This window comes from Ornithorhynchus anatinus, chromosome 17 (assembly GCF_004115215.2).
Source record: "Ornithorhynchus anatinus isolate Pmale09 chromosome 17, mOrnAna1.pri.v4, whole genome shotgun sequence".
Classification (NCBI taxonomy): Eukaryota; Metazoa; Chordata; class Mammalia; order Monotremata; family Ornithorhynchidae; genus Ornithorhynchus; species Ornithorhynchus anatinus.
The window spans coordinates 17,634,270-17,649,188 of record NC_041744.1 but is presented as its reverse complement, the minus strand read 5'-3'; positions in this window follow the sequence as shown (position 1 = coordinate 17,649,188).

Genomic DNA, 14,919 nt, shown 5'->3' with positions numbered 1-14,919 from the left:
ACGACAGGGGAGGGAGGCACCGTAAACTGAGGCTGCGTGTGCCCCAGTTAAGAGTGAGAGAACGGATATAAATAATAAACCAAGTGGAGAAAAAAAAAATCAACAGGTGAGTCAGAGAAGAACGCCACATGTGCGGAGGGGGTTGGGGGTTAGGCGGGGTGAGTGGGGGAAGATCTCCAGGAGGAGGAGGCTTCTGGGAGGGGGTGGAAGCGGGAAGGGAGGGGAAGAGCTGGAGAGAGTGACTGGGGAGGATTGGTCAGAGTGGGGGAAGAGGAGGATGTAAGGCGGCCTCCTCCTCCTCCAACTTGCTCCCGCCATTTGTAATGAGTTCAGCCGGTCTCCCTGCCCCATTAGACTGGAAGCTCCCTGAGGGCCGGGACCCCGTGTTTGGCTTCCGGTCAGCGTTTAGTTCGGGGCACTGACCTCGGCAGGCGCTCGGTAAATACTTGGAGTACTGCCGCTAAGCAATCTCCTTCAGCAGTTGGGCTCTTCTACGCTTATTCATCTCCCCGAGAGGTTCCGCATGTCGTTGTTTTGATGATTCTTCTTATTTCTAATATTAATAATAAATTTCTGAAGTGCTTACCCTGTGTCCTGAGCACCAGGGTGGATACAATAACAACTGTGGTAGTTAAGGGCTTCTTATGTGCCAGGTTTGGTTTGGGCACAATCCTTTTCCCACGCTGGGTTCACACTCTTATCCCCCGTCTTACAGATGAGGAAACTGAGGCCCAGACGAGCGGAGTGATTTGCCCAAGGTCACACAGAAGACAAGTGATGGAGTCAGAATTAGAACCCAGGTCCTTCTAACTCCCAGGCCCGTGCTCTAGCCACTGGGCTATGCTGCTTCTGGTTGGACACTGTCTATCCCGCTTGGGGCTTTCAGTCTGAATAGGAGGGGAAAAAGGTATTTTGCCCCCATTTTACAGCCGAGGAAAGTTAGGCACAGAGGGGAAACTGAGACTCTCCGTTGGAAATTCTGGCTGAAGCTACACGGACTGCACCCGAGAGCCGTAGCTGGGAGCCGGAACCGGTAGTCGGAGTCGGGAGGGAATGAGTGGATCACCCAAGTAGCTCCAAAATTGCCCGTCTCATTCTCGGCTCTGGAGACTGCCTCCCGCCCCCCGCCCTGGCAGGGCCACTGACTCCATCGCTTGGCCGGTGCCAGTTCTGCATTGTCCACCCGTGGTGGGTGATATTAACAATAACAATAATAGTATTAAGCGCTTACTTTGTGGCCAGCGCTGATGTAAGCACCGGGGTAGATAGAAGGTAATCGGGTTGTCCCACGTGGGGCTCACAGTCTTCATCCCCATTTTACAGACGAGGGAACTGAGGCGCAGAGAAGTTAGGTGACTTGTCCAAAGTCACACGGCTGGTAAGTGGCGGAGCCGGGATTAGAACCCACGTCCTCTGACTGCCAAGCCTGTGCTCTTTCCAGCGAGCCGCACTGCTTCTCAGCAAGGCAGAGGTCAGTCTTGGTAAGTGTGCGGGTGGGTAAAGCCTAGGCAGCCAGGAGTTGGACACCCCCGCCTCGCCTCCCCAGGCCGGGGACCCTTGTTCTAGCCCTGGCTCTGCCACTCACCTGCTGTAATGCCTCGGGCAAGTCGCTTAACGGCTCAGGGCCTCGGTTTCTCCGTCTGTAAAGCAGGGAGAGGGATCCCTGCCTCTCCCTGCCACCCAGGGCTGCTGCAAGGAGAATACAAGAGTTTGAGAGGCGGGAAAGCGCACTGGGAAAACACCAACCAGCACAGGGTGAGCCTGGGCACGGTGGGCAGCCCGGAGGTCCCGGTGCCAGTCGGTCAGCCGGTCGTATTTATTGAGTGCTTACTGTGTGCAGAGCACTGTAGTAAGCGCTTGGGAGAGGACAACAGAGCAACATTCCCTGCCCGCAACGAGCTGAGTGACCAGAATGGCCCTGACTCTCCCGAAGCTTCTGGACTCCAGCCTGCCAGAATCCCCCTGACTCTCCCAGCCTCCTATTCCCATCAGGGCATCGAATCTCCTCCAGCTTCACATTCGCCATCGTTACTCCCCGTGAGATGTAACGTGGCTTGGTGGATAGAGCCCGGGCCTGGGAGTCAGAATGTCCCGGGTTCTAATCCCAGCTCCCGTACATGTCTGATGTGTGACCTCGAGCAAGTCACTTCACTTTTCCGTGCCTCGGTTCCCTCATCTGGAAGATGGGGAGGGAGACCGCGCGCTCCATGTGGGATGGGGACCGTGTCCGAGCTGATTGGCTTTGATCTACCACGCCAGGGTTTAGTACAGTCCCTGGCACCTGGTGTTGGATAAATACCATTTTTTTAAAAATTGCTCCAGTCTGGTCGCCCAAGGAAGCGGCTCACAGGAAGCGTCCTGGGGGCTTTCACCTTGAACTGGGATGGCTGAGACATCCATGATATTAACAGTTAGAGTATTTAGTGAGCACTTACTAGGCGCTAAGCATGGTATTCGGGACCGGGAGAGATCGAAGATAGCCTGCCGTAGTCCCCGTCCACCCAGGGTCCACAGGGGACGGTCGGCTGGCCTAGGGGCCTGCCCTGCCCTTTCTCCCGGGCTGGCGATGGTCCGCCGGTCTCCTGGGTCCCAGGAGTCCTGAGCACGGTGTCCCCCCACCCTCCCCGCCCCGGCCACTCAGTCCGGCTCAGCTGGTTAAGGATGGGAAAATGCCGTAGAAGCGATTAGACCCATATGTCCCCCCGAGGTTTCGGGAGGATTAGCTGATTATGTAAGCGGGGCCCGCCTCAGAGGTTTTAAGCGGCTCTGACCCCCTCCCTCGCCCTACCCCTCCTCCTCCCCCCTCGCCTGCCGCCCCAGTGGGCACAAGGGATGGCGCTGTGCGGTGCCTCCCCCGACATCTGGGATGAACTCATCCGAACTAATTTTCTCGGCTTTCCTAGATGAGGCCTCCGGCTTAGCTTTCGTTTGGAATTACGGAGCGTGGCGGGAGAGCAGCAAATTAGAGTCAAACTATCTGTGGGAGAAGGGGATTGTGGAGGGGTTGGTTGAGGGGAGCAAGGGGAGAGGAGGAGAAGGGAGCGAGTGGAGAGGTGGGAGGGTCCCCCGCTCCACCCTAGAAACCCCGTTCAGTCCTCGGGGGACAGACCTGGATCTCGGGCAGACCAACCCTCAGGATGGGACGCGGGGAGGCGTCTGTGCGGCGCCCAGAGATGGAACGAGATGATACCCTCCCTACCCCAACCCCCAGGGACACGAGGGCTCCGGGGTCCAAGGATAAGGGAGAGGACCACACCATCTGTCCAGACACGACGAATGGGAGAATCCACACTGTACAGGCACTGACCTTTAGGACAGTGCTTAGCACATAGAAAGCGCTTAACAGATACCATTATTAATCAATGGGAGATGGACCGACATAGGTGGACGTTTTGTTCTCCTATTCCAATGCAACCAGGCCCCGAATCCAAGTGTTCTCCGACATTTCTCTCTCCCCGTTGGGTCACGGGGGCAGAGACAGGAAGAGGGGAGAATCGGGGGTGTCGGATGGTCGGTCCGTGCTGGGTGACTGAGGGAGAGTCAGGGGCGTGACGTAGTGGATCGAGCACAGGCCTGGGAGTGAGAAGGTCGTGGGTTCTAATTCTGGCTCCGCCACTCGTCTGCTGTGGGACCCGGGGCAAGTCTCTGCATTTGTCCGTGTTTCAGTTACCTCATCTGTAAAATGGGGATTGAGAATGTGAACCCCAGGTGGAACAAGGACTGTGTCCAAGCCGATTTGCTTCCATCCACCCCAGGGCTTAGAACAGTTCCTGGCATATACTAAGCGCTTAAAAAATGCCTTTGTCACGATCGTCATTATTATTATTACTAGGGACAGTGAGGAATGAAGAGGGGAGAGTCGGGGGTGTCGGATGGTCTGTATCGGGTCACTGGGGGAGAGGGGACAGTCAAGTGTGTTGGATGGTCGGTGCTGGGCCACTGGCGGCGAGTCGGGGCTGTGGATGGTCTGTGCTGGGCCACGGGGGGAGAATTAAGGATGTTGGCTGGCCCATCCCTAACCACGAGGATAAGCTTCCAGGGGAGCATCCAACACCCAGATCCTCCAAGGGTCCGTCCTGGCATCCTTGTGGAAGACAGTGTCCTCGGCTGATGCGGGCGAACAAGCACCCAGGATACTCAAGACGGGTGGAGACAGGGAGGAGCCAACTGTCTGTAGACACTTAAAAATCCGTGGGTGGCCGAATTCAAACGAGATAATAACAACGACATTAATGATACCACCTTGAATGTACGGTGTGTATGTTTCTCCAAACGGGCCCTCCCATCAATTATCCCATTCTTTGCTCGCTATGTTCCTGGGAGGCAAGTGTCCTTATTCCCATTTTACAGGTGAGAAAATTGATGCCCAGAGAGGCTAAGGGACTTGCCAGCGGATGACCAGTGGCCCAGACAGACGGGATCGGCCTATCCCTTCCCTGATAATAATAGGGAAGCGGGGAGGGTCCAGCATTCCGCTCCTCGACCCTTCCCGGGGCTTTTGGATTTTTTTCCCTGTGGATTAGTCAGTGAGCTCAGGACTGGAATCTTCCGGGGATGCGTGGCTCCCCGGCTGGCTCCACGTGGAGCCGCACACGTGCCCGCGAAGAGAAGAGGGTACCTTTCCGGTCCAGGGTGAGGTTTCTTGGGAGTGGGCGGGCGTAGCTGGCCAGGCCATTGCGTGACTGACCGCCCTGCCTGCGGCAAACTCTGCAAGGACCAACCCCTCTGACCTGTCGCATTTGTAGAGAAGCAGTGTGCTTGATTCTATTTACTGCCATTGTTCTCGTCCGTCCGTCTCCCCCGATTAGACCGTGAGCCCGTCCAAGGGCAGGGGCTGTCTCTATCTGTTACCGATTTGTCCATTCCAAGCGCTTAGTACAGTGCTCTGCACGTAGTAAGGGCTCAATAAATGCTATTGAATGAATGAATGATAGAGCCCAGGCCTGGGAGTCAGAAGGACCTGGGTTCTAATTCCGGCTCTTCCACTTGTCTGCCGGGTGACCTTGGGCAAGTCACTTCACTTCTCTGAGCCTCAGTTACTACATCTGTAAAATGAGGATTAAGACCATGAGCCCCATGTGGGATATGATAATAAAAGACAGAAGGGGGTAAGGATGTGTACCTGAATGCCTCTCTACAGCACCATACACGTCTTTATTTTTATTTATTCATAATAGTGGCCGTTTCCCCCTCTAGACTGTAAGCTCGCTGTGGGCAGGGCATGTGTCTGCTGCACTGTTCTATTGTATTCTCCCTAGCACTTAGCACAGTGTCCCGCACATAGGAAGCCCTCAGTAAATATGATTGACTGACTGAATGGGGGTGGGCCGTATTAAGCGAGGCTAGCCCACCCTCCAATAAAGCATTCTTCTACCTAGTTTCTGGTGGCATTAGAGAAGTAGTGAGCCTTAGTGGAAAGAGGCCAGGTTTGGGAGTCAGAGGACGTGGGTTCTAATCCTGGCTCCACCACGTGTCTACACCTTGGGCAAACCACTTAAACTTCTCTGTGCCTCGGTGGCCTCGACTGTATAGTGGATATTAAGACTGTGAGCCCCACGTGGGACAGGGACTGTGTCCGACTCGATTTGCTTGTATCCACCCCAGAGCTTAGAATGGTATCAGGCACATAGTAAGTCCTTAAAAAATATTATTATTATCATTATTATTATTATTATTATTATTATTTGGGAGGTGGCGGTTAGACAGTAGGGGTCAGTATTTCCTCAAGAAGCACATCAGGCGGGCCGTATTTCACCGGATGATCTGGAAAGGAGGGCGGCACGTAATCCTGGCATCCTTCCTGGAACGCCTCCTTAGGTGTCTCACCAGTGGCGGGGCAGAGGGGGGAAAACCAGGGAAGGAACAAGTCCCGAGAGGCTCATGAGCTGGAAATTTTGTCTCACATCCCCTCGGGGACGCAGGAACCGGGTCACTTCCAGAAAGGAGCAGTTGCGTCCCCCAGTCAATCAATCAACTGTATTTTTTAGGTATTTACTCTGTGCATTGCACTTTACTGAGCACTTGAGAGAGTACATATAACGGAATTCACTCCATGGTATTTATCGAGTGCTTAATGTGTGCAGAGCACTGTACTAAGCGCTGGGGAGAAGACTATAGAACAATAAGCAGATACATTCCCTGCCCACAGCGAGCTTAAAGTCTAGAGGGGAGACAGGCATTGATATGAATAAATACATAACAGATATGGGGCGGGAAGAGGGGGGCGAATAAAGGGAGCGGGTCAGGGTGACGCAGAAGGGAGTGGGAGAAGGGGAAAGGGGAGCTCGGGGAAGGCCCTCTTGGAGTTGGCAGACAAGCTCCCTGCCCACTCCAAGCTTCCAGTCTAGAAGGGGAGATGGACATTAAAATAAATTACGGATATGTATGGAAGTGGTGTGGGAAAAGCCTCTGGGAGGAAATGTGGATTTAATAAGGGTTTGAAGGTGGGGAGAGTGATCCTCCGTTGGATATGAGGAAGGAGGGAGTTCCAGAGGCAGGACGGGGGGTGAGGGGGCAGGCGTGAGATGAACGAGATCGAGGCACGGTGAGTAGTTCGGCATTAGAGGAGCCAAGCGAATGGGATGGTCTGTAGTCGAAAATCAACAAGGTAAGACAGGAGAGGGTAAGGCGATCGAGTCCTTTAAAGCCGATGGTAAGTTTCTGTTTGATGTGGCGGTGGACGGGCAGCTACTGGAGGTTCTTGAGGAGTGGGGAGTGGTAGGCTGAACGTTTTTTAGGAAAATGATCTGGGCGGCAGAGGGAAGTGTGGACTGGAGATGGGAGAGCCGGGAGGCAGGAGGTCAGCAAGGAGGCTGGTGCGATAATCAAGGCGGGATAGGCTAAGGGCTTGGATCAACAGCGTCGGGATTTGGACGGAGAAGAAAGGGCAGATTTTAGCAATGCTGTGAAGTCTGAACTTACGGGAATTGGTCCCGATCCCGACTCCACCACTTGACTGCTGAGTGACCTTGGGCAAGTCACTTAACCGCCCCAGGCCTCAGTTACCTCATCTGCAAAATGGGGATCAAGACCCTGAGCATCGTATGGGACAGGGACTGTGTCCGACCTGATTTGCCTGTATCCTCCCAATTGCTTAGTACGTTCTCTGGCACATAGTAAGCACCCAATACCACAGATAGGATTATTACTACTGACAGACTGAACATGAAATATGGAATATCGAATAAGGAAGTCTGCAGCCGCCACTCTCATAAATCTTTTCTAAGACCGTTTTTCTGGACGGTGCTTCTTCCTGCCCCACTTGAGAGGGAAAACGGGTACTTAATCCCCACTTTACAGAGGAGAAAGCCGAGGCACAGAGAAGCTAAAAGACTTGCCCAAGATCACACAGCAGGTAAGCGGTACCTCCGAGATTAGAACCCAGGTCCTCTGACTCCCGGATCCGGGATCTTTCCCCAGGCCACGCTGCTTCTCCCAAGATGCTTCATCCCCGGCACTTCACGGGTGTCTAAAATTCTTTACAGGCAGGGACGGTGTCGGTTAATTCTACCGTACTCTCTCAAGGGCTTAGTACAGTGCTCGGCACCATGTATGCACTCAATAAATACTATTGATTGATTGATTGATTGAGCTCCATCTCGGGGACCTTCTGGGCACGTAGACGAGTGAACGATATCTCCGTTCTTAGTGAAGGAGGCAGGAGCAACGTGGTTTAGTGGATACAGCACAGCCCTGGGAGTCAGCAGGATCTGGGTTCTAATCCTGGCTCTGCCTTTTGTCTGTCGTGTTCCCTCGGGTAAGTCAACCAACTTCTCTGCGCCTCAGTTACCCCATCTGTAAAATGGGGATTAAGACTGCGTGTCCCAGGTGGGACGGGGACCGTGTCCGACCCGATGAGCTTTTATCCACCCCACCACTTAGAACGGTGTGTGACACACAGTGCTTAACAGATACCATCATTATTATTAAGTTGACGAGTTGATAGATTTTTAGATAGTAGACGCAAGTCAATAGATGCACAAAACGATCCGATAAACCTGTGAGTTTTCTAGTCCCAGGGGAGTGCGGATAAGTTGGAGAAAGTATCCTGAATGAGGAGGTGGTTTAGGGAGTGTTCCAGGGGGAGAGAGTTGAGGTTTGGTGGTCTGGGAGCAAGGGAGGCGGGGGAGGGAAGAGGGGAAGGAAGGACCGGGAGTAAGAGGCCGGAGCCGGGAGGGACCTGAGGCGAGAGGGTCAACAAGGGGCTCCCGAGGGGCTGCGGGAGATGGTCAGAAAACAAGACTCGATCATTTTGGGCGATACCATCCTGGGCCCTCGAGGGTGGCCATGACAGGGTCTGGGCGGCCCTCCTCGTAGGTGGGCTGCTGTGATTGTGCTTCAGGATCAGTCAGTCGGTCGATCGTATTTATTGAGCTCTCACTGCGTGCGGGGCACTGTACTAAACGCTCGGGAGAGTACAGTAGAACAACATGAGACATATTCCCTGCCCACACCGAGTTTACAGACTAGAGAGGGAGACAGATATTAATATAAATGAATAAATTACAGGTATGGACATTGGTCCTCGAGGAAGGCCCAGCTACCTCTCATGGTGGGAGGCCCACCGGAGTCCCTCCACCCAGACCCTCCTCCTCGGGACCCCCCACCGGGCACCCCAGGGCTTCTATTAGAGTGTATGTTTTCTCCCACCTCCCCGGAACTAATCCCGCCACCCCCCCCCCCCCCACCGCCTCATTATCTCATCTTCCCGTGAGCCGGCACCTTGCCACACTCGAAAGAGGAAGTGTGAGGTGGCCGAGCCGTCACGCCTCTGGGATACGGGACGATGAATTGGCTCTGCCCAACCGGTGTGAGCCCGGGCTAATTGCCGCTGCTGCTGGCCAGAGGCCCTGAGGGGGACCTACCCACCCTGACCTCCTAGTGCCGCGGTGAGCCACGGGACCGGGGTGTTGGCTCAGTGGGGAGAGCTCGTTGTGGGCAAGGAAAGTGTCTGTTTATTGTTCTTTTGCACTCTCCCAAGCACTTAGTACTGTGCTCTGCACACGGGAAGCGCTCAGAAAATACGACTGAATGAACGAAAGGGAGTCAGTCCCGGGCTGCTCTGCTAGTATCCAGGGGCCAGCCGGTGTGTCCAAGAGTGAGCAGGTGCAGCGGGAATAAAGGCTCGAGAGGTGTGGCCGTTCTCTCGGGGAGCGAGACACGAAGCTACTAATAAGCCGGCAGGCTCAGAGCCACGCTCGTAAAGCAGGAGAGGGCCTGCTCCAGGGGCGGCCCCGGTCCACGGGGAAACATCTCAGCCAACCTGCCGGACGGGAGTTCCGCGGCTAAGGCGAGAGAGCGGAGGGGAGAGGGGGGAACCCAATGACTAATGAGCAGACTCCTAAACTCTCCGGGGAATCCGAATCACTTCTGCGGGTGGAAAGCGGAACTGGCCGATGAGAAAGAGCGGGCTGACCCTCCGCTTCTGAAATGGCCAGCTCAGCCTGGGAGGCAGTTGGGCTCAGTGACAGGTGCCTGTTGGGAATCCAGTCCCCGTTTTAAAAAAAAATGGAAGCAGTACGGTGTCAGTGGATAGAGCGCGGGCCTGGGAGTCAGAAGACCATGGGTTCTAATCCCCCTGACTTGTCTGCCGTGTGACCTCGGGCAAGTCGCTTCAATTCTCTGGGCCTCAGCTACTTCATCTGTCAAACGGGGATTGAGACTGTGAGCCCCAAGCGGGACGGGCACTGTGTCCAATCCAATTTGCTTGCATCACCCCAGTGCTTAGCGATGATGATAATAATAATAATGATGGTTCTTGTTAAGCTCTTAAGTGCCGAGGACTTTCCTAAGTGCTGGGGTGGATCCCAGTAAATTGGGGTGGACACAGTCCCTATCCCATGTGGGGCCCACAGTCTCAATCCCCATTTTACGGAAGAGGTAACTGAGGCCCAGTGAAGTGATTTGCCCAAGGTCACACAGCAGACAAGCGGCGAAGCTGGGATTAGAACCTATGACCTTCTGATTCCCAAGCCCGTGCTCCGTCCACTACGTCATGCTGCTTCCCGTACAGTGCCTGGCATAAAGTGCTTAACAAATACTGCCATTATTATTATTATTGTTATTATTATTAACTGACTAAATATCAGACTCTCACACCCCGTGAAAAATCCAGATCACCCCCGCGGGAGGAAAGCGGAACCGGCGGTGCAGGAACAGCGGGCTGACCCTCGGCTTCTGAAAGGACCAGCTCAGCCCTGGAGGTAGCCGCGGTCAGCGTCGGGCTCTCCGTTGGGAATTCGGTCCCCGTTAAAAAGACATGTCAGACAAAGAGCCCCGAGGAAGTCACGTACGACTAGTGAATGCCCGGTCAGGTTGACACGAGAGCTCCGAGACAGAGAATGTGTTCTTGGAGGTCAGAGCCTCCGGGGGGTCACCTCGTCACTGCCCGGAGCTTTTGGGAAACTGAGCCCTGAGATGAAAGCCCTGGGAGAAGCGGCACGGTCTAGCGGAGAGAGCCTGGGCTTGGGAGTCAGAGGACCTGGGTTTTCATCCCGGCTGCCCCGCGGAGCTGCTGTGTGACGTCGGACAAGTCACTTCCCTTCTCTTTGCCTCCGTTCCTTCACCTGCAAAATGGGGAGGGAATACCTGTGCTCCCTCCTAGTTATTCATTCATTCGATCACGTTTATCGAGTGCTTACTATGTGCAGAGTGCTGCACTAAGCATTTGGGAGAGGACGATACTTAGACTGTGAGCCCCAAGTGGGACCTGATTAACTTGTATCTTGTATCTTCATCTGCCCCAGCACCAGGTACAGTAAGCATTTAACCAATACCATTATTTGATAAGAAAGCAGTGTGGCCTAGTGGATTGAGCACGGGCCTGGGAGTCTATTCCCGGCTCCGCTACTTGTCTGCTGTAGCCTTTGAACAAGTCCCTTCGCTTCTCTGTGCCTCAGTTACCTCATCTGTCTAATGGGGATGAAGACTGTGAGCCCCACGTGGGACAGGAACTGTGTTCAACCTGATGAGCTTGTCTCTACTCCAGTGCTAAGAACAGCGCTTGGCACACAGTAAACGCTGAACAAATGCCATCGCTATTATTATTATTATAGACAAATCACGTAGCCTAGTGGATTGAGTACGGGACCGGGAGTCAGAGGCCGCCCGGGGCTCCGAGGTGAGTGGAGGGGGGCGCCCGAGGCAGGGACGGCCACAGGGACATTCCGGGAGGGGTCGAGGGGAGACCGGCCGCTCTGTCCCGCGGCGCCTCGGCCGATCCCGTGCGCGTGTGGGCGCCTCTTATCACGCCCGCCTCCGGACGCTCGATACCAACACCCGGCAAGAACTGCGTGCCAATGGGTCCGAGCCCTGAGGCACGGGCCAGGAGGGCTCCCGGGGTGAGTCGCTGTGGACCGGGGGCCAGATGCACGTCAGGAGCTACCGGAACTGACGGAAAACCAAACCGATGGCCTGGCACTGCCCCCATCTCCACCCTGGCCTACCGCAGCTGGCTCCCGTGCGTGACGTGAACACTGGAGGGAGAAGCAGCGCGGCCTGATCGATGGAGCCTAATGGGTTCGAATCCCAACTCCGCCTCTTGCCTGCTGTGTGACCTTGGGCAAATCACTTCATTTCTCTGGGTCTCGGTTACCTCATCTGTAAAATGGGGATTAAGACGGTGAGCCTATGTAGGGCACGGGCTGTGCCCAACCCGATTATCTTCTATGTACCTCAGTGCTTAGGACAGTCCCTGGCACACAGTAAGCACTTAACAAATACCATTTTGTTTTTTAAGAGAGTGGGGGCTACCGAACCGTGAATGGTGTGGGCAGGGCAAACCCGAGGACTTGTTCCCCACATTCCGGCTCGCCAGGCCAGGGGGTGTCCCCACTGGAGCCATAAATCTTTCTTTCCTCAGGAAAAGGTGGGCACAGGGAATGCGTTCCCACGGGCAGCTGCGTAGCCAGAAACCCCCGGAGGATCCCGGAGGAGACCGCAGCATCCCAAGCCGCGAGAGTGAGTGTCCTCCCAGAGCACGTTGCTCCTCCCAGGACCCTGCTAGACCAGGGGAGCTGGGTGGGTCCTGGGCCGTCTGGTCTGAGCAGGAGGAGGGGTGGGGTGGCTGGTGCTCAGGGTCTTGGGTCACCGTTCTAGGAGTGAGAGCCCCCGATGGGGTGGGGATGGAATGATCTCAAACTGACACACCTGCTTTCCCGTCTCCTCCCCTTCCCTGCTCCACTCCGGGCAGGGAAGGACCCGGACCGGGACCCGGAGACCGGAAAGGGGCTTTACACCAAACCCTATAATGAGCCGTGAGGGGACGGGGCGCCGGCCCCGACCCCACCCGAAACCCGCTGTTCTGGATGGAGAGGAAGCAGGTGTCATCAGCGTGTCCGCTCCAACCCTTCCCCACCCGGGCTTAAACCACCCGGATTTTCCCCTTCGGAACCTGCTCGGCTCCCGGGTCGGGCCTTCGCGTCCCCCTCCGCCCCCTACTCTTGTTTGAGCTCCTCCTTCCCGTCTCCCCCAACACCCACGTCAATCTACACGACCTCTACTCCGGTCGCCCCCGGAGACTGGGTCGGAGGTGTACCCCTTGCCCCTCCTTGTCCAGCGCGGCCTAGGCCCCCTCCGCTCAGCCTGCGTTGGGCCACCACCTCCGTGAGGCGTCCGTGACCAACCGTCCCGGGCCGGACACCCGGCGAGGGCAGAGTCCTGGACACGGATGACGGGAGGAAGACACTTGACCGTGGTCCTCCGACACTCTGGGCGGAAGAGAAGTGGACGTAAATCTCCAAGGTACACCTGTACTCGGTAAGGGCCCAGGTCCACTAGCTACCTCGGCGGCGTCTCTTCCGCCTCAACTGCCGCCTCCGGCCCCCCGGCTGCTCCTCCTCCTTCCCCTCACCACCAGCTCAGGACCTCAAATATCACCACCGGTCCCCTCCTCCCGCCCTTCCACTCCCGGTCCATCTCTGCCGCCCTTCTACCCTTCCCGCTCCAAAACCTGACCCCAGCGGCTCCATGACCGCTCCCTCGCCCCTTCGGGCCGAGCCCCAAGGGGTCTCGTGCCCCTTTTCCCGCTCCCGATGGACGCTCAATCCGTCGTCAGTCAGCCGGTAGTTCTGCCCGTGTGGCCGTTGGCTTCTGGGTAGCCGGTCCCGGTCCCCAGGATGCCCGGACCCCAGACGGTATCATCCGTGTCCACTCTGTGCCGCTCCCCACAGTGAGGACCGCAGGGTCCGGGGCCCAATGCCAGCAGCTGTGTCCAGAAAATCCTGACATGATGCAGGAGCAGCCGGGCAAAATCCGTTGGGCACTGGTGTTTACCGAGCCCTTAACTCCGGGCAAGGTCAGCGCTTGCAAGAGGATAACAATAATAATTGTTATTATGGTATTTGTCGAGCGCTTGCTTTGTGCCCGGCACTGTACTAAGCACTGAGGTAGATGCAAGCTAATCAGTTTGGACATGGTCCCCGTCCCACGTGGGGCTAACGCTCTTAATCCCCATTTTACAGATGAGGGAACCGAGGCACAGAGAAGTGAAATGACTTTCCAAGGTCACCCAGCAAACAAGTGGTGGAGGAAGGCTTAGAGCCCGTGACCTTCTGACTCCCAGGCCCGTGCTCTATCCACAAAACCACATGGGCAAGGAACCTGTCTGTTTACTCTGTTGGATTGTACTCTCCGGAGCACTTAGTACAGTGCTCAATAAATAGCAATCACTGATTGATTGACAATAGAGTTAGTGAGACCAAACCCAAGGGGGAAGAAAGACATTAAAATAAATTACAGAGAGGGGGAAGCAGCTGCCAGGGGACCTAGGTGCTCCTATGGGGGATGGGAATGAGCACCCAAATGACACAGAAGGGTTGAAATGGCAGTCGGGGATAGAGGTGTTGAGTTAAGAAATTAAGCAGGGAAGGCCTCCTGGAGGAGTTATGGTTTCCAGCGGGACTTTGAAGATGGGGAGAGCAGTGTTCTGTCGGAGGTGAAGGGAGGGAGCTAAAGCCAGGAGGGAGAGTGCGAGCGGGCAGTCACCGGCAAGGCAAGCGACATGGCCTAGGGAGAAGGAAACAGCGTGGCCCAGTGGAAAGAGCACCGGCCGGGGAGTCAGAGGACCTGCGTTCTAATCCCGCTCTGCCAAATGCTTGCTGGGTGCCCTTGGGCAAGTCGCTTCACTTCTCTGTGCCTCAGGTCTCCTGTACTCGCTCCTACTTAGACCGTGAGCCCCAAGTGGGACAGGGACTGCGTCCAACCTGATTCACTTATATCCACCCCAGCGCTTAGAACAGCGTTCGACACATGGTAGCAGCTTAACAGATATCAAAAAAAGGGATGTAGAATCGCTCCATCGGCGGGCCCTGGGTACGGCAGCCCCGAACCCCTAATTTGTTGTCTGTGCACTGGTGGTAGAGGAGAGGAGCCGAGGACCCCGGGACCCCCAAGATGGGCAGAAACTCACCACTCTGTGGGGTCCCCAGCATCCTCTCCCGCTGGCCTCGGGGAACAGCCTCACGGGAAGAATGGTATTTCATCAGTGGCATTTATTGAGGGCTTACTATGTGCAGAGCACTGTTCTAAGCCCTTGCGAGCGAATAGCACAACAGAGTTGGTAGGCACGGTCCCTGCCCACAGTGATCTTACCATCTGGGTATGTAGAGTTGTTACATATGTGTCAAGCACGCAAGGGTAGTGATCAGTCGATCCCATTTTTTGAGCTATTACTGTGGGCAAAACACTGCACTAGGCGCTGGGGAGAGAGCAGTATAAGAGTTGGTAGACACGTTCCCTGCCCACAGACGAGTTTACAGCGTAGAACCTAGTAGATGGGCGAGAACAGATGGTGCTCACAATCTAAGAAGGGGCTCGGCCCGCCCATCTCTACAACAAGTCAGTCATTTGTCTTCAAGTTTTATGGGTATCGTTTCGGTGCCTGGCTTACAAACCCCATAAACTACAATCGGGCTCCAACCC